Source organism: Haemaphysalis longicornis, unplaced genomic scaffold, assembly GCF_048455015.1.
Source record: "Haemaphysalis longicornis isolate Haplotype H1 unplaced genomic scaffold, Haemaphysalis longicornis Haplotype H1 scaffold_10, whole genome shotgun sequence".
Classification (NCBI taxonomy): domain Eukaryota; kingdom Metazoa; phylum Arthropoda; class Arachnida; order Ixodida; family Ixodidae; genus Haemaphysalis; species Haemaphysalis longicornis.
In genome coordinates this window covers 129,978,433-129,999,131 of record NW_027526204.1, presented here as the reverse complement: position 1 = coordinate 129,999,131, position 20,699 = coordinate 129,978,433, and the positions used below count along the sequence as shown (strand labels likewise).

The window sequence follows — 20,699 nt, the reverse complement described above, 5'->3', positions numbered from 1 at the left end:
AAGCGCGCGCTTTCGCTTGACACAGTTGCTCGACTCCGCTTGACTTTGCTCGTGCTTCGCTTGACGACGACGACTCCGTTGAATCTTCCGATGAAGACGGTCTTTACGTACTTGGAACTCTACGTGTGATTGAGCATCATTTACGGTTCACTACACTTCAACCACATTGGGTAACCAACATAACGGAAACGCGAATTGAACCCCGTGAGATGCCTTGCATCACCCCAGGGTTCCCCTCGTGGGAAGGTGGCGGAATTTTTTTTTTCTGCCAGCGGAACTTTCTGATTGCTCCTTGTTTTTCTTCTTGGCGGACAGCCTCAATCTTTATCACACAGTGACATGGTGACCTCAATTGAGGGACAGTATTAGCCTTGAGGGGTTGGAACTCGCTGCTCACGGCGGCGAAGCTGTCTTTTAACATGGAGGCATTAGTAATTCGCTTTGTCAAAAAAAGAAAAGTAGTTTCCAACAGACTGTCCCAAAATTGGCTACGGACAAGAGACAAAATAGTCTACAGCTTAAAGAGAAAAAGAAACAAGGGAAACAATGCCACAGCACCACATACATACATGCAAGACATTTTAAAACAATAAAAGTTCTGGCGTGGCTTACACATGTCAAGAATGTTATTTGCACAAAAAGAAATACCTTAGGCATATTTGAGGCAAAACAAAGGTATGAAACCTGGAATACAGGTGTTTTTTTAATTAAGGGGCGCGGTGGCTTTACTTTTGCGATGGCAAACAGGAGAGACGGGTTCAAAATTGGGCCGAAAAACACAAGAAAAAAGAAGCACAAAAAATTACAGGACGATTACTATACTCCCAAATGCGAAATTTGTGGGCAGCGCGAACTGCAGTCTTCTCGGTCACGGCGCATAGCTGCTGCGTCTCCGGAATTCACCGGAATCCACCGGTTGCCTCACTCGTTCAGCCTCACTCCTACGTATTGCAGTGCGCTGGGGCAGCACTCGTGGGATCTCTCGACGGTAGCGATGGTAAACCTATGCGTCGGCGGCGCGAACTGCGTCTCATGAAGTAAACGCGTCATCGTCGAGCGCACATCAGCACACGCTGTTATTGCGTTATCTAGCAGCGCTTCGTCAAGGCGCAGCATGTCTCACGGACTCCATCTGACAATTTCGCCATGCTTTGCCGCCAAGAAGCTCCCCCCACCGCCCCCCCTCCTCCCCCCCCCCCCCCGACACACACACTTTCGCCAACGCTCCTCCTTGGTTTTTTTTTTTTTTTTTTTCCTGCCTTCGGTTGCTCGTTCGCTCGCTAGGTTACGAGGACATTGCCGCCGCCAAACCACAGTAGTGGGCGCCAAAGTGCTGCGCCCTAAAACAAAATATGTCGGAACGAATAGCTCCAAATGTCACAAAAACAAAAAGAAACAAAATGACGCGCGCTTTCCAAAAGATTTTGCGCGAGCAGTTCAAAGGAGAAAAAATTGAATTCAGTTGCGTAATATTTATTACAAAAAGGATGGCCTAAGGGCTACGTGGCGAAAAGGAAGAGCGAGACAAAAATGTTCTTTACACGTGGTGGAATAAAAGGATATTGACGATGATGAGAGGACACGTTCAGCATTAAATTCCTAACGCTTTTCTCTACATCATCAGAGTAATTTCTGTCCTCTACACACGCTTGTCACAACGAGGCGAGAGTCAGGAAGTTAACAAAACCAAGGAAATGCCATGCGCTCGTTAGTGCGTGCCTCGCGACGACCGCCCAGCGTCCCCTGCGCACGTTTGTCATGCCCACCTAGGAAGATTGGCCGAGACTGACCCCCCCCCCCCCCTCACCCCTCCCCGAACAAAAGAGAACTCCAGCGTTCGCCGTAACCGTGGCAACACTTGCTCGGAACGAGAAAGACACGTCATGGCGTACGCCCTTCCAAGGTGATGTCCAACGATTATCACTTCCAAAAAGATGAAAGAAGCTCCCATTACTACCAACAATGATGGAGTTAAGGTCGTCGCGGCAGCGAAGAAGAAGCAAATCGGCTGGAATCGTGGACTTAAACCGTCGTGGTGGTCAGAAGGTTGCATGTATACAGCTTCGCTACCTTCACGTCTTACGCTCTACTGGGAGCTGCCTTCACTTTTTTCGTTTGGAATGCGAGTGCCTTCAGTACTACTAATATGTTACTAAAAACCTAATTTCACTGCCGCGAAATATCTCCACGATACCTTAAGTAGCTTGTTGTTATTGGTGTAGAAACCTTTATTTGAGGGGGGAAAATGGAAATGTGGGTGATGAACTGTTTCCTTTTACATTTAGCCTTTCAGACTACGCATCAATGCCATTTTTTTTTTGAAAATGTCATGTTACTATAAACAACTTAAGAATACCGCACACTGTAGCGATTCTTTGGACCCGTTAAGGAATCTGTACTGTATACGTAGTTTGCTGTTGCGGGACAATCTACCTTTACTTTGCCTGTTTTCTTAGTATTAATTCCTCAATTTAAACCATTTATAACTGGTCTGATCTCGAAACTATATGCCAGTTTAAAACACACAATGTTTTGGCACCCGAATTTACTTTCTATATATATATAGCATTATCACTGGTTATGGCTACAAGGGCGTTAAACGCAACTATTTATCGTTCAACTGTGTATTGGCCCAATCATGTTGTCCCACCCATTCTGCACGGAAAATTTAAGGCCGCCACGACGTGTGCTATTCATATCAGCGTCCGCTTGGGAAAGACGACGGTATAGCCTGGAGATTTCCGAAAGCAGCTCACACTCAAATAAATGCTGGTATGGCTGCTTCGAAAATGGCACTTGGCGGGGACGATGACGACAATAATGAAGGGCCATTTTGCTTTCTGGCCGCTCCGTGTTGACAACAATGACGACGAAAACGATAAAAACGACTGTGATGAGCCCCATTCTACGCGGAGGGCGACAAGGTCGCCTAGAAATTCCCATCCCCAGTAGAACTGTAATATGGTTCAGAATAAAAATTTGGGACAGCCGCTTCCGCAGCTGCCGCTTATATCATAATCATTGCAGCCATCATCATCATTATCGCAATCGTCATCTTCGACGTCACCTTTAGTGTCCAGGAGGGGCAGTGCAGACGAAGGGCCTCGTCCCGCATCTCGACGCACGCTCCAGAGCGAGAAGCTGCCGAGCCCAGCAATGGCCTTCGTGCGCTACCATCGCAATTAGACGTCACTCAATTGTCCCCAGAAAATTCACTCGCACGAGACCTCATTCGTGAGTGCCCAACCTTGCCTCCGCCATGCAGCTTTGAAGGGCGACCTTTTTGCGACCACCTGGTTCTCGCAGCGCCTGCATGACTGCCCCGATGGTCAAGCCGGTTCGGAGCGCCACCACCGTAAGCCTCTCTCGACGTACGCGTAAGCCAGCGTAAGCCCCTTCCACGGAACACTTCGAATTCAACACGTCGTCTCAGGTTAGGTCTGAGCAAAGAACACTGCTTCGGGCATCTTACCGGCCTGGGTGCTCCGGGTTCTCAGACGTCCGTCCCCTGTGAGTGGTGAACATCTCGTTTACTACAATGAACCAACCGCAATCTCCTGATGAATATCCTGAAGATAAGGACGCATTGTCTGTACCAAATGGTTACTGTCGCACAGACAGGGTAATTACAGACGTTGCGTACACCTGGAGAATCCCTAACTTCAGGTTCTGCCGAAAAAGATGCGGCGAAAAAATTCAGAGCGCAATATTTTCTTCAGGGTGCCACGAAGACGTTAAATGGTGCTTGGAAATGTACCCCAATGGACGTGATGAATATTCCGAGGACTACGTGTCTCTTTTCCTTCGGTTAGCTGAGAGCAAGAACAACGAGGCGCATGCCAAAATCAGTTTTTCAATTGTAAATGTTGATGGGAAAGCGACCCACAGCCGTTCCACCGGGCGCCCTCAATATCTTCTTGTAGGAAAATCTTTGGGCTGGTTTGAGTTTGTGCCAAGGACGGCTCTTTGGAAACGCACTACCAAACTCCTTTGCGATGGCAGCCTCACCACCTTGTGCAAAGTCAGCCTCTCTGAAGGCGCACATGATGCCGTCTCAACGCGGAACATTGCGGGTGCGGTGAACATGCCAAGTTGTCAGCTGTCGGAAGACTACAATAGGCTGTTTGAAAGTGAACAGTTCGGCGACGTGGTTTTCAAGCTCGACGACTTCGAACTTCGCGCCCACAAGGCCATTCTGGTGGCTCGCTCTCCCGTTTTTGCCTCAATGTTCGAGCACGAGATGGTGGAGAGCATTCAGAGCAAGGTGGACATCACGGATATTGACCACGAAATATTCCGTGAGATGCTCCGATACATATACACCGGCCAGGCTCCGGAAATCTACAGATTCCCGATGGAGCTGCTGGTGGCTGCGGACAAGTACGCCTTGGAGCGTCTTAAGGCAATGTGTGAAAAGGCCCTCTGTTCGAACCTCTCCAAAAAGAATGCTGCGGAAGTGTTCATGTTCGCTGACATGCACAGTGCGCATCAACTGAAGAGTGAAGCTTTGAAATGCATCTGCGCTCATGCATCGGATGTGCAGAAAACCGCCGGTTGGAAGATGATCAGCGGCAACCCGGCACTCGCCTTGGAGGTGTCGATGGAGCTTTTTACACGCGCGGCATCCCCCAAGGGTCCACCCGCCAAGCGGATTAAGAAAAAAATGAAGGTGACGTGATTGAAACTTCCTGCCACTGCGGCGTCCATTTTGATTGGCGAACTTTGAACACCCATTTTTAGAACTCTAGACCCCTAGAGGTAGTATAGATTAGACAAACTTAATGGAAGCTCGTAAAATCCCTTGATGCGTGATTTTTGCTGGCGTTCTGAACTTCTGCTTATGCATTCTGGGGCGCCATCTTATTACCGGACGTTCAAAATCAGCTCACATAAAAACTGATGCTTACAATCGAGCAACGAAGTGTCGGCGGGAATTTTTTTGTTTTACTTTCTTGGACTCGAATTTATTGTAGTCGTAGCAAGCCTGTAGTAATCACCTTTCGCTTGCTTAATAAGGCGAAATCATTATATTCCCCATTCCACGAAAACCCATTGTATGGTGTGACCGAACGGTGGTTCCAAAACGGCTGACGGCTCTAAGACACCTGAAGTAGTTCTGTTAGCGAGAAAACAATCAAAGCACCCTACAAGAGGAAACAATTAAAACCCAAATTTTTTTCGCATCCAACCTGGGTCAAATTCAAACTCGAAAATCCGAACTTATTTTTACACCGTGGCGGGAAGGCGCAATCTCATTGACATCGGCTTCACAACACGGGGGATCCAGGTTCAATTATGCCCGCAGGAAGGGTTTTTTATAGCGAGAGCTAGAATGGCCGTATTCTCGCCGTTTCGCGGTGACCGGTGGCCGTACCTCGGTTCCCTAGCTGGGAGCGGTTCCTAGGGAACCTGCGGCGGCTAGGGAACCTAGTGATTCCCTAGCCGCCTCAGCTTGTAGTGCCGCTCGCCGCGCCAAAAATAGAAAAAAAAAGAAAAAAAAGGAAAAGAATAAACATGTGCACTAGTGCGTGCCTTGACTGCGTGACTCGAAGAAGCCTAACCACTGGCGTAGCCAGAAACGTTTTGCGGGGGTTTTATACCCCAAACGTAAAAAAAGTTTAAAAGGGACAGTCTGTACCCAAACAATCTTATTGTCGTTTTTAATCTTTGTCTCGTTTTTACATTTAAAGTTATATCTGAAGTGTGAAAAAAATTACACCATCTTCCCATGGGGAACCATGAGGAGGATGCGAAGCACCACGGGGGTTATGTGTAGGTTCTATTGTGTTGATGTTATGTTGTTTGATTTATCAGAGCACGAATGGGAACGTAGTGTGAACCCCATGTAGAGAAAGAGAAATGTATAGAAATGTAGAGAAATGTAGAGACAGCGAAGAGACCGACACACGCGTTACCTGATCGAACACCTCCTGGTTCTCATCTTTCTATATACCCTCTCAAACAGTCGCAAGAAGCAATTAGCAGTACTACACAGGGCCACGCTCCGAACAATAACTGGTTTGCCGCGACATACCGGTATAGATGCCCTCGAAAAGGCCGCTCTTCTGCCTCCTGTGGAAGCCCTGCTTTCTGAAGCTGCCCTCCAACACGAACAACGTCGATCTCTTACGGGTCAGGGAGCGGCGCTCGCAGCGTGGGATGCTCGAACCATGTTGCCACCACCACTGAGTCCGGCACCGCCTGTCCCCTGGGAAAGGCCACTTCTGACATCGCCACATCAGCGACCTGGCATTCCCAAAGGAAGGAGGTGTCCTCGCCAAAAAGCCCTTTGTCGCATCCTGGGGGCGAAGCTCCCAGATGAAACTGACATCTTTACTGATGCCAGCCGAATGGGCCTCGCGTGGCATTGTCCAGCACGACCCGAATTTGATGGTTCCATTTCGAAGCATATAGTTTATCCGTCTCCCACTGAAGCCGAACTGCGTGGCATTCTCCATTCCCTGGACCATCTTGCCTACAACGTCTCTGCTCCACTACCTTCCGTATTCGTATTCTCACTGACTCCAAAAATGCTATTGACGAGTTCAACAAGGCTTTCTCTGACCATCTTACTGTACACGAGATTCAAGCTATGGTCAACATACTCGCTCAGAATGGCACTAAAACTCGCCTGGCATGGATACCGGGACACATGATGCAGGGACATGGCAACCAGACCGCGCACTCTGCGGCTAGGGAGAGCCTTCTCGTAACCCCTCCGCTGGATGACCAATCCCCTGCTGCTGTCTCGCCCACCTCCTTTCGCCTGCAGCTGGACCACGCTCGCCACGCGCGCCGATGCCGCCTAGCATCAAGCACTCCGCTTGGCTACCTACACGGCGTCCCTTCTCTACCACGCCCAGCCGAAATTTTCATTAATAAGACTCTTGCGAACGCTGCTGTCACTCCTCACATAATGTATAAATGGATTCACCCTGGGACGTCACTACCCCCACGTTGTCCGCACTGTTCACCGACTTCTATCGCGGACCTGAACCATTTAATCTGGCACTGCACTGCATTCTCAGAGCATCGATATATTATCGAAAATGCACTTCCAAATGGTTCTTCACCAGCTAATCCCCCATACCATGACCCCCAATTCCTTGCCGCGCTGGGCAATTTTTCCCTTTAGAGCGGTCTGGCTCGAGTAGTGTGAGCCGGGGCCTACAACCCATTTGGTCCCTCAAACTGGACAATTAGATCCTCAATGGACAATTACTAGATCCTCTACGACCCTTGAAGATTCAAGTAGTGTTAATCCTCCCTCCCTGCTATTCCCATTTCCCCCCCTCTGGCCAACCGGCCGTCCCATCCCAATAAAGGACTTTAATACTACTTTATTGCGTGCTCACGCTCCTACCAAGCTGCCCGCCCTCTTCGTCCTCTTCTCTGGTTGAGCTGCAAGGCGCGTGGCGCTTCCCGCCACAGCTTTCTCACGGGAAATTCAACATCCTCCTCTAAAGTCTTCAGTTCCTCGTTTCCGTTGAGGTTCAGCTTCGCGTGCCTTCGTTGTATCAGTATCTTCTTGACGCAGTTTGAATGAGTGAAGGATATAAGGCGCGTTCTTAGCACATGCTCCCGTCTCGGCCCCGTTGCGGCCAGAGAGTCGTGAGATCTAAACCGGGCGCCGCCTAACTATTTCTTTTTATAGTGTACTGCCCTGACGTCAGGCCGAACCCTGACGGGGCTGAAGAGACGCGCATGCGCAGTAGAGTGCGGTCAGCGGACAACGACAACGAGGGAGGGACACAGCCCCGAGCATGAGATGCTCCGCACCTAAAACTCGACCTTAAGTCAGAATAAGCAATTTCAGATATGCTGTTTGGTAATACGTGCATCGCTGCAAAGTCTCACAAAGACAAAAAAGACAAAAAAAAAAATAAAGGCGCACGCTCGGTCAGGACATGGGGAAGGAGGATGAGGAGGTGAAGGAGATGTCTGTATGCTGCTTGGCAGCCCGTGATGATGGTAGATGCTCGGGTTTGGGCGAATGATAAGGCGATATTCGTCTCTTCTGCTTGTAGCGTCGTTGCCTTCCATAATGTTAAGCTTGAGAGGAGGGAGTGGGGTGTGGAGGATACCGTTATCTTCACTTTATACCGGGCATAATCCGCGGCGTCAGTGTATACCACGTCCTCGGATTTCCCGTATTGACGTTGAAGGGCTTCTGTCCTAGCTGTTCTTCGTGCTTGATGGTGTTTGGGTGCATGTTTCTCGGCAAGGGGTGGAGTTTTACTATTGTCTTGATTTCTAGGGGACCACGGCGGCGTCTTCCGTGACCGTGAAATCCTCGAAGCACCCGCGGCCAGTTTAAACAAACGTATACTACTGCCCGCAACGGCTGGAACAGCCTAAAGGGTGAAGTGATTTGTAAACATTCTGGTTTTGCTTGCGGCAATTGTATTATTGAGTCCCTGGAGCATGTTTCGACCTCTCTCGGAGCATTTTGGCGACTTTATTTAGTATAAAAATCATTTCGAAAATGCTGTCCTCCTCTCTGCATCCTCCCTGCCGATATCCTATGACGTTTCGTACGACGCTCACTCCAGATGGCTTGGCTTGACCGCGCTGTTTAGCGGCTCGCCGACCATGCAGAGTCAGTCGACCGACCACTGGCGGGTCGTCGCAGTTCGTTCGCTCAGTTGACACTAAGCCACGACACGATTTGTGTCTGGAAAAACGTGTATTTATTTTGTTAGTGTCTGGAATGTATCAATCTTAGGAAAGTCTCTGAAGACGAAATAGCTTCCCACACACGCACTTTACCTTTTACGATAGCTTGTCAAAACCCGTAATTTGTGATAGGAACTGTTTCCTTTGATCATCTGGGCAAACATGCACACAATCACGCAAAGATAGGTGAACGAATATCTCTTGACATCAGGGGCGGTGTGGAAACATGCCGTGAGTTTTCTTTCTCTGTGTAGCTAGATTTGTAGCTAGATTTGCACCGGTAAAGTTGTTCAGAAATAAGATTCTCGAAAAACTAATGAAATTATTGCGTTTGATTGGATTAAGAAGTCAACGTTCTGGTGTTCCGATATTTCTTCCGAAGGCTATCCCCTCACACTCTTTGTTTCCAGCGCTGTGATGGCGAAATGAATGAAGCCCAGACATGCAGCAACTTTTCGCTGTAACGCTGTCGTTAGTAATTAAGCCTCCAACTTTGAGGCGGTGCAGCCAGATAAGATGAACCAGCAGCGTCTCCGCTGCTGCTACTGCTCCCCTCTTAATTCAATTAATTACGGTGAAGGTGCTTGTAGAACTAATCTGTTTGATGTTCGCGCACAGTAAATAAGCAACGTTCGACAACGACAAATAAAAAACAAGTTAAAGTACTTCTGCCTGAGGTTGGTTTTGCCGGAAGACAGCTGCCACAAAATTGCGGCACTAAGCAAATGTTACCAGCTGAGTTTTGATTAACAATTAGCTCAGGCCTGTGGTGTGTAGCGATTGTTTTAGTGTTGATTATATTGCCGTGGTTGCTGTTTTATAACAAGTACACAGGCTACATTTTATTCCGATGCTATTAAATGATCCACTCCGCCTAAAATTCGCCGTGTGGCGTCTATAATAGCGAGACAGTTCTCAAAAATGAGCACCGACACGTGGAGAATATTCGCAAAAATATTCTGTCAAAAAGGAAACTTAATAAACTTTGCTTCTGAAACGAATATACAACAGGCTTCCAGATTTACGACTCAAGTGTACATTTCCACCACACCGGTGAAGCCCGATGACGGTCGGTTACTAAACGGGGCACTAGTCCATACCTGGTGCACTTTGCATCCGTCGATTGATTGCGGGGTTTATTGCGCCGAATCTACACCCGGGGTATTAGGGGCGCCGTAGCAGGGGGCACCGGTTTATTTTCACCATTTGTGAATCTCACGTGCGCCGAAATGTTGACGTTCCGGATGTTTTGGCGTTTCACCTCCTCTAGAAAAGCAGCCACCGTAGCCGTGATTGAACCCGTGTCCTTCGGCTCAACTGCACAAGGACTTAGCCAATAAGCCGCCGCACCGGGTACTTTGAATAGGGCGACCGCCGGTACACACAGCGCTAAGTACCACTGGTTTGACTGTTTTGTCAAGTCGATAGGGTAAAAATTGCTCTGGCTTCAAAATGCTTGTATAGCTCCTTGGCCAGTCTTTCTCGGCGAGGGCAATAACGACAATAACGAAGAGCCATTCATTTTGTAGGAGAATGCTTTTGGCACTGTGGCATGCTACATTTTCTGCGGGTACGTAAGTCCCGGGAGGATCTGGAGAGCGGCGATGACGTGCGACAGAGGGAGAAAGAGTAAAATGTTTTCAGGATCAGTATAGGACTAATCCGGCCAGCCCTAGTCCTGGTTGTCTTCTGAAGTGCCGAGATCCAGCGCCTTCTTGATGTGGGTTACCAGAAGTAGCTGGTCAGGAGGGGAGGTTGCCAAAATCTGCCAGGTGGGACTGAGAAGGTTGCTCTGCTTTGTTTAGGGATGGACTGCAGATATTTCGAGAACAATATGGGGACACTCCCAAAGTACGTGGCTGGAATTGGGATAGCCTCCGCAGTAGTTGCAAGGTCGTGGTTTGGTCTCATGAATGTTAAGGATGTGTAATCTGTCCGGCGTGATTAGGGTATTTGCTTGTGCCTAATGAAGTAGTGTGCCTATGTGGCTACTTTAGTCGTGGTGTGGAGGGGAAAACTATCTTCTGTTCACATTTAACTGTTTAAGTATTTTCGGACTACGGTACACCTCCGCAAGCGGAAAACCTGGTCCCCGGATTCTCATCTCACGGGTAAGCGAGCCTGCCTTTACAATTCTAAGCATTCCGACATGCACAGGGGACCCGCCGTGGTGGATCAGTGGCTAAGGAGTTGTGCTGCTGAGCCCAATTCTGGATTCCCGATTCCCGGCCGCGGCGAGCGCTTTTATAATGGAGGCGAAAAGCGAAAATGCCCGTTTGTTCAAGATTTCGGCGCGCGTTGAAGATCACCCGGTGGTCAAAATGAATCCGGAGCCCCCCCCCCCTGCGGTGCGCCTGACCTGGTCGTCTATGTGGCGTCGGCGCGTTGAACCCCTCAATCAATCAATCAGGGCTGAGGCGCTGCACTGCCTGTTGTATTCTTTGTTACCAGCTACAGGGTATATACTAAGGTCCGTCCAGACAACGAGTTGTGTTCGTCTCTGATGTGCCGAGTGGCACCTCTCACGCTCCAGCGCAGGAATTACGGATAATTATGGCGGCGTGCGCTCATGATGATGATAATGGCGCTATATGGAGATGGTGATGCCTTCACTAAAATCTCATTAGCCGCTCCAGCGTTGGAAACAATGACGACGTGAATTACCGTTTAGTTCCTTAGACATTCCTGCAGCGACTAAGCCGAGCGAAACGACAGCGATGAGCCCCGTTCCGAGAGAGGAACGACATCGTAACCGAAAACTTCCCTTTACCAGCCGACGCTGTGAAATGTCTCGGATCAAACGTCTCACAAACATGCCGCTTACATCTTCATCAAAGTCATCATCATCATTACCGCAATCTTCATCTTCGACGTGGGCTTCAGTGCCCATGAGAAGCAGGGCGGCCGAAGCGCCTCGTCCCGCGTTTCGCCTCACGCTCCCGGGCGAGACGCAGCCGAGAACACCATGGAATCGCTGTGCCTCCGTCGCTATTAATTAACCCGCCCAGGTACCAAATCGCCGCCGGGATATTCAGTCACCAGCGCTCATCCTTGTCTCCGCCATCCAGCGTTGAAGGACGGCCTTCTTGCGACTGACCGCCTGGCCCTCGGGGTGCCTGCCTGACTGCCTAGCTTGTCAAGCCACTTCGCAGCGCCACCACCAGGGTCGAGTATGACATTCTAGACCGAGTACTTCAAATTCAGCAAGTCTTCTCAGGTTAGGTCTGAGGACGTAGCAATGCTTCAGGAGGTTTTAGAAGTTTCGGTGCACTGAGGTGCTCGGAGGTCCGAACCCAGAGAACTGTGAACGTCTCATCCACTACTATAAAACCTTCTCGATTCCCTATTAAACCTTAAGGAGCTAAGGACGTAATGGCTGCGCCCGATGGTTGGTGCCGCACAGAAAGGAAAGTTATAGATTTTACGTACACCTGGACAATCCGAAACTTCAGTTTCAACCAGTATGGATGCGGCGAAAAAGTTGAGAGTGGAGTGTTTTCGTCAGGGTGCTATGAAGACGTTAAATGGCGCTTGCAAATGTACCCCAATGGGCGCGACGAATATTCCAAGGGCTACGTGTCTCTTATCCTGTGGTTAGCTGAGAGCAAGCACAACGAGGCACTCGCCAAATCCACTGTATCTATTGTAAATGTTGACGGGAAAGCGACCAACACCCGTTCAAGTGGGCCGCGTCAGGATCGTATTATTGTTGGAGCATCTTGGGGCTGGTACAAGTTTGTGTCAAAGAAGGCACTAGTGAAACCAAATAGCAAACTCCTTTGTGATGGCAGACTCACAATCTTGTGCAAAGTCAGCATCTCGGAAGGTGCCCTTGACACCGTCTCGGAGCGAAACACTGCGAGTGAGGTGAACGTCCCAAGCTGTCAGCTGTCGGAAGACTTCAATAGGCTGTTTGAAAGTGAACAGTTCGGCGACGTGGTGTTCAAGATCGGCGACATCGAACTTCGCGCCCACAAAGGCATTCTTGCGGCACGCTGTATCGTTTTTGCCTCGATGTTCGAGCACGAGATGGCGGAGACCATACAGAGCGAGGTGGACATCACGGATATTGACCACGAAGTATTCCGTGAGATGCTCCGATTCATATACACCGGCCAGGTTCCGGAAATTGAGAAATTCCCGATGGAACTACTGGTTGCTGCCAACAAGTACGCCTTGGAGCGTCTCAAGGTAATGTGTGAGGAGGTCGCCTTATTGCACCTCTCAGAAGAGAATGCTGCGGAAATGCTGGTGCTTGCCGACATGCACGGTGCGCATAAGCTGAAGCGTCAGGCTTTAGAATGCATCTTTGCTCATGCATCGGATGTGCAGAAAACCGCAGGCTGGAAGATGATCAGCGGTCATCCAGCACTCGCCTTGGAGGTATCGATGGAGCTCTTTAAGCGTGCGACATCCGCCAAGGGCCCACCCGCCAAGCGAATGAAGAAAAAGTGAAGGGGTCGTCGATGAAGCTTCCTGCCACTTCCAGGTCAGTTTCGATTGGAGGACTCTGGAGAACCATTTGTAGAACTGTAGACCGGCTAAGCATGGTATAGATTAGCCGAAGTTAATGAAGCCCGTAAAAGCTCTTGGTGCGTGATTTTTGGTCCTGTTAAGAACTCCTGTTTCTGCATTCGGAGCCGCGATTTTATTATCCGACGTTCAAAATCGACTGACATAAAACGGCACAACTGATGCTTACAATCGAGCAGCGAAGTGTTGGCTGTTTTTAGGTCGTAGCCCTTCGGCCCGTGGTACATGGGTTTCGCGGGGGAGGCGTCCACTGCCGTCCGCGTAACCGAATTAGCGAACGAAGCAGAGAAGGACCAAGGAAAGCAGAAAGGAGCGTCTGGCGAAAGTGTGAAGGGGAGGGCGGCACGCGCAGATATGGCGTCATCTCTCTGGCTGCCTTCCTCTGACACTTTTACTATGCGTCGCCACCAAGCAGCGCCCTCGCCTTTGCGTTTTCCCCAGACGCTGGTCTTTTCGCCGCTCATCCGAACCACGTGACATATGCGTGGAAGGTTGAAACATGTTTTGCAACAACATGCTCGCTGCTCCTCCATGTGCGGCTAATCCTAACCACGTGACATTTGCGCGGGAAGTTCAAACACGATTTGCAACCACATGCTCGCCGGGGGTGGCAACGTGCTGAGAGATAATATCAGGTCACGTGATCACAGGTGATTACAAGATCGTTGATCAGGCGATCACTTCGTGAGATGCAGAAGATATGCGCTGTGACCGGGAATACTGCAGTTCGCGCTGTGCACAAATTTCGCATGACTGAGTATAGTAATCATCAGTGCATTTTTTGTTTTTGTTTTGCTTTCTTGGAATCACATTAATTCCTGTCGTAGCAAGCACGTAGTGATCACCTATGGTTTGCTTAATAATGCGATATCATATATCATTCCAAGTTAACCCAGCGTATGGCGTGACCGAAGGAGAATTAAAAAAAATGGCTCATGGATCTAAGAAAGTTAAAGTATTCCAGTTACAGAGAACAAAATTCAAAAGCACCTTCTCTCCAACAAGAAACAAAACGCCAAGATTTTTCTCATGCAACCTGACTTAAATTCAAAGTCCAAAATCCAAACTTCTCTTTTGGCCGTGTTGGAATGGCGCATTAACATATATGTTGCCTTCTCAACTTGAAGGAGCGTGGTTCGATTCCGGCCAAGGGAAGGGTTTCTCTTAACAGTGAAGCTGTTGAGCGAATCATGATTTTTCGTGTCCGCAGTTAAAAACACCCAGAAATTACCGAGCGCGCGAACGTGACCGCGGGCCTCTCGGCGACCGCCCGGTAGTTAACAAAATGATAAACATGCCTAGTGCTGGTGAGTGCGTGCCTCGCGACGACCGCCGAGCGTCCCCTGCGGACGTTCGTCAAGCCAAGCATACCCCATTAGGGAGATTTGCGAAGATTAGCCACAAAAAACTCTTGTGTTCGCCGTAACCATGGTAACACTTGCTTGGAACGAGAAAGACACGTCACAGCGTACCCCTCCAAGTTGATTTCAAACGATTATCACTTCCAAAGAAATAAAAGAAGCTCGCAGTTATAGCAACAATGATGGAGTAAAGGTCGTTGTGGCAGCGAAGAAGAAGCAAATCGGCTGCAGTCGTGGAAGTTTGTGATGATCGTGAAGCTTGCGTACAGCTTCGCTACCTTCAAGTCTTACGCGTTAGTGTGAACTTTCTTCAGGTTTTTCTTAAGGCGCTTGATGTGGATTGGCTTACAATCATCATCGTTTTGTGAAACAAACTGTGTAAATTTGGTTTCCCTGCAGTGCATTTAGGCGCGACATCCAACGATATATCACTGAGGTATTGAAAGCTATAAAATCGTAAATTTGGCCTTGGCTTCAAATCCGTAGGCTACGAAATACGAGTCGAACACGGATCCCATATGTCACGGTGGATCCTTGGCGCTAGCTAACTAAAATGTTCAGCAAGGGAATGTGCAGTGTTCTTCGACATAGAAACGTGTGTTAGATATCTACAGAGGGCTACAGGAGGAATTTGAGTGTGCTAATTACAGAAATAGTAAAGCATGTTTGCGCTAATAGCGTATTTGCAGTTGTAGCCAGGGTGATTGGTAATCTTCTCTGTCGTGGTGATAAAGAAGAAGAGAATTACGCAATGGAGAAATGATCATGACGGTGATAATGATAGCACTCAGTACGACCACTTGAAGAGCGCCTTCTCACCGTATCCTCTCTGCAATTTAACAGTACTGTTTCAATCCAGGCCTTCAGTCATCTAGTCTTGGGGATCACAATGGGAAGCTTGAAGACCGTTTTCGAAGTGGCCGGCTGCGTTGGCACGGCCATGGTAAGCATCTGCTGAAGATGCACCGGTGCAGAAAGGACACTCGAGGCAGTGCGCTCAGTGAAGCTAACCTACACTTCAATAAACCAAGTTACTGCAAACGCTGAACGATAAACGAGGGTTACAGTAGTCTTTTGAAGTTCCTACATGATACCGTATGCAATGCTTTCTTAAAGATTTGCTCTCCCGCTACACCACACCCCGGATTTCCGTGCCAATTTTGATTTTCATATCTTTCTGACTTCCGTGATTTCTTGCCTTCTTTTCTTTCTCCTTCATTACAGCTCATTTTGATTTTCTGCACGGCAAAAGCACCAAGCACACAAAAAACTCAATTTTAAGAAGTAAATTCAGAAATGCTGCTCTGGTAATACGTGTATCGCTGCAAAGTCTCACAAAGACAAAAAAGACAAAAAAAGAAGCACGCTCCGTCAGCGTATGGAGCATTGAAGCCACCGCGGCCAGTATAAAAAAAACCGTTCTGCCGACAACGGCTGGAACAGGTTTTAAGAATGAATAGCACGAATTTCCAAGTAGATGTTCTGTCCACTCAGCTCCCAGCCGCAAACATTGTGAGCACACCGAATTTCGGACACTTTGGCATGTTTTTAAGGTTATGAATACGCAATGTTTAATAAGCATGTATGAGTGTAATGCTGTGTCTCCTGATGTACAGGCATCGATAAACGTGTGGGCGTTTGCGTGGGCCTGTTTGCGCGTGTGTAATTGGGGAGGGGGAATGGTGGAGGGCTGGCGGGATGCAGGCAATTGCACCCCTTTAATTGCAAAAAGAAATATTGGTGGAAAAAATTTATGATGGGTAATCATTAGGATCGTTGTCGTGAGATTTGCGACGGGGCTTCACTCCGGCTAAAAATCAGTGCAACCTTCAGTTTGTGTGTGTTTGTAATTATTTTTAGGGCGCTGGGAATACCCTTGTATGTATCGTGACACCCGTGTTTCATCAATGGTTTTGCCGCTTCCCTGCATGTTTTATGCCGGCGTACTTAGATCTTTTCCTCACTAAATTATTCGTTACGTAGTGCATTTGTGCCGAATAGCTTTTTGCTATTTCTCAGAAAGCGCCGTTTGTAAATGTCGTCACGAACTCGTACAAATGCCGCTGTTCTTGAAACGTGCGCCAGTGAACTGCTCGGTTTGACGGGACCGATGCTTCCCCCTGAAGCCAAGGCGAATTCAAACATCGCAGTATGGTATTAAAGATGTTAACAGTTAACGTAATGAGCCCTGTTTTTATTTAGTTTTGTAGCAATCTTGTCTAAAAAAATGAGTATACATATGTTTTATTTTAAAAGACCTCGGATCGACCTACCGAGCAGTCGTTACGGCCAGCCGATCATGCCTGGAAAATTCTTATCACCTAGACGAAGATCATAACAATTGTAACAACAATGATAACAGCTTCCACCATACAAGGGCAACTTGACAATTCAGTGGCCGGGTTTCAGTTTTCCTTCAGACTACAACCTTTCCCGGCGGTTGTATAAATGCCTGGCAAAATTGCATGTTCTCCCTAGAATATACCTGCCTACTTCCGCTAATAATTACAGGTTATATTTACGATTTTGCGCATATTAGCGAAGAAAAAAGCATCTAGTAACGAACAGTTTTAATGCACAAACGTCTCTCCCAAGAAACATATCATTTTCCAGCAACACCTGAACTGTAAAAAATACGATAACCGTGCCGTAACCATACTCTTATATTTCTTGCGTGCACAGAAGGACGAAAAAAGCGCGGAGATGACAGTTTCCAGCGAAGACAAATTGCCCCGAACTTATTCCCTCAGAGATCATTCCTTGTTACTTTTTTTTCGCTTTAACCTGCAAAAACACCTCAAGGAAGCAGGAACTGGCCTAATGAGGTTCTTCAGTGAGCGCACCCTTTTCATCCTGACTGTGACAGGAAAAAACATTAAGCCCATCTTCCTTTCACAGGGGCATTGTTACGCATGCACGACCTAAGTGTTTCTAATTCAATTTTATCGTCACAACTTGTTGTTCTTGCTTTTCTTGCAAGACACATCTTTTGACACTTCATTTCAGGCAATAATGTGACTGGTCCTCAAGAACAAGCTTCTATATAATTACGTCGCGAAGCGGTCGCGAAAAAATCTACATTATTCATTGTCCCGGAACATCTTCACCCATTCATTTACAGAAGAGGCATTAAAGAGGAATTATTCAGAAAGCGGACCGAAGATCGGCGTACTATAACATTAATTTCTTGGAACCTGGGTATGGTTACTATGCGGATGACTTACGAAGAAAAAGAAATTAATAAGGGAACAAAATTCCTACGAGGTAGCTCGTTTACGCCAAAATACACTATTTCATTTTCTGGGTCTTCTGGGCAACATATGCGAGACGGCCCGGATGCGAGATTGCTCTGAGCGCCTCAGAGAAGCGCTAAATTACAGTTATAATTTGATTATGACGCCGTCTCATCGTCAGAAATACTGGTATGCATTACGTACGGCTACTCTCGAAACTTTATGTTGGGTCCAGCGTTGAATACATGCATGGCGGTGCATTTGCGTGTACATGGGCTTTCGCTGGTATTAACAAATGCATCGCCAAATTGTGACACAGAACCGAACGACCTAAAGATGGTATGAAAGTACCTTCGTGATTTTATTGATTCTAAAGTTATGACATGAACATGTTTTGATTATGGAGAGGTAGGTCACGCTGTGAGAAAACAATGCATCTAACCTGAACAAGAAACTTGGAAAGTAAATAAATGATATGAAAGACAATCTTATAGTTGCTGAACTTTTTCTTCGACACTTCCGAAGCTCAGCCTTCAAGGCAGGGGCCAAATCCGGCGGTTTTTTTTTCTTCCTCGAGACGAATGGCTCAATACAATTTTTTACAACCGCATTCCATTTGTAAAATACGAAACAGTTAAATCATCATGTCAGTGGGACAGTTGCTACGAATGTGAAGTGTGATCGTGTGTTGTCTACAGAGGCTGGCTTTAAGCGGACGCTTGCAAGTGAGCTAGTCATACAGCCATTCTAACCGTGACATTTACTCTGCGGAGAACAACAAGTGCCCATTTGAGGAGTTTTTTTGGTGATCTTGCTTATAATGCATTGGTTTTTATGCAGAGATCAGCAGTTAATATCATGGCCAACTTTTAATGGGACGGCGGACTGCGACGCTGCACGACCAGTTGTAGCCGATGTTGCCATTTACATAATATATTCCGTGTCTAGGGTCCGTTCAGGCGAGGCATCGTGTCCGATATCGGATGTGACGCATGGCATCGTTCACGCTCAAGCTCAGTCACTGCTGATGATGATGGTGACGCGCGCCCATGATATGATGATGATGGTGCCGCTTATTGCAGATGGTGATCCACCCCCCCCCCCCCTCTATAATCTTATTGGCCACTCCAGCTTTGGAAACAATGACGACGCGAATTGCCGTTTAATTGCGTAGATTCCTGCAGCGACGAAGACGAGCAAAACGACACCGATTAGCCCCATTCTAAGCGAAGAACGAACACGTAGCCAAACACTTCCGTTAACCAGCTGACGCTGTACTCGGACCAAACATCTCAAAAACCCGATCCTAGCTGCCGCTTAATCTTCATCACAGACATCGTCATCATTATCGCAATCTTCATCTTCGACCTCGCCTGCACAGCCCAGGAGTAGCAGTGTGGACGAAGCGCCCAGTGCCGCGTTTCACCTCACGCTCCCGGGCGAGAAGCAGCCGAGAACACCATGGAATCCCGGTGTTTCTGTCAGTATTAATTATTCCGCTCAGTCAACAAATCTTCGCCGGGACCTCTCATTGAAGCAAGCTTTGAAAGACGACCTTCTTGCGAACGACCACCTCGCTCTCGCAATTCCTCCTGCCTGACTGCCTAGCTGGCCAAGTCTGTTCGCAGCGCTACCACCGGACTCGAGTACGCCTTTTTCGACGGAACTCATCAGGTTCAACACGTCCTCCCAGGTTAGGTCTAAGCGCGTAACACGGATTCGGGCGTCTTAGCAGCCTCGGTGCACTGAGGTGCTCGGGTGTCCATACCCTGGGGGTTTGTAACGTCTCAACCACTAGTATAAACCCACCCCGATGCTCTTATAAACATTAGGAGCTAAGGACACCATGTCTGTGCCCGACAGTGGATGTCGCACAGAAACAAAAATTACAGATTTTACGTACACCTGGACAATCCGAGGCTTCAACTTCTCCGAATACGAAGCTGGCGAAAGAGTTGAGAGTCCAATATTTTCTTCAGGGGCTTACGAAGACGTTAAATGGCATTTGGAAATCTACCCCAGTGGACTCGACGAAGATTGCGGGGACTACGTGTCTCTTTTCCTTCGGTTAGATAAGAGCAACAGCAACGAGGCACGCGCTCAAGCCAGGGCTTCGATTGTAACAGTGAATGGAGAGGTGACTAACACCCGATCTAGTGGGCGTCCGCATCTTCTTCTTGTAGGGGAATCTTGGGGCTGGCTCAAGTTTGTGTCAAAGAAGGCCCTGGTGAAACCAACTTCCAAACTCCTTTGCAATGGAAGCCTCATAATCTTGTGCGAAGTCAGTGTGTCGGTAGGTGCACCTGATGTCGTCTGGGAGAGGAATACTGGCAGTGAGGTGAACGTGCCAAGTTGTCACCTGTCGGTAGACTTCAATAGGCTGTTTGAAAGTGCACCATTCGGCAACGTGGTGTTCAAGCTCGGCGACTTCGAACTTCGCGCCCACAAAGCCATTCTTGTGACTCGCTCTCCCGTTTTTGCCTCAATGTTCGAACACGAGATGGTGGAGAGCATACAGAACAAGGTGCGCATCACGGACATTGACCACGAAGTATTCCGTGAGATGCTCCGATTCGTATACACCGGCGAGGCTCCGGAAATCGACAAATTCCCGATGGAGTTGCTGGTGGCTGCTGACAAGTACGCCCTGGATCGGCTAAAAGCAATGTGTGAGAAGGTCGTCTCCTCGAACATCTCTGAAGCGAATGCTGCGGAAGTGCTGGCGTTCGCCGATATGCACAGCGCGAATCAGCTTAAGACTCAGGCCGTGCGATACATCTGCGATCATGCATGGGCCGTGAAGAAAACGGCAGGTTGGAATAACATGGTCAGCAGCAATCCCGCCCTCGCCTTAGAGGTGTCTATGGAGCTATTTACGCGTGCCCCGTCCACCATG

General features: G+C 48.3%; 2 protein-coding genes and 1 pseudogene across 3 annotated transcripts in view; 2 read left to right on the top strand and 1 right to left on the bottom strand.

Moving 5' to 3' along the window:
• The window catches only part of Trpa1 (Transient receptor potential cation channel A1), a 221,924-nt gene that overhangs the window by 14,183 nt on the left and 187,042 nt on the right, over positions 1-20,699 (top strand). The window lies entirely within an intron of this gene.
• Positions 1-20,699, bottom strand: part of LOC144159336 (GILT-like protein 1) — a 239,541-nt gene that overhangs the window by 84,789 nt on the left and 134,053 nt on the right. The window lies entirely within an intron of this gene.
• LOC144158065 (speckle-type POZ protein pseudogene) lies at positions 4,085-4,678 on the top strand (annotated as a pseudogene).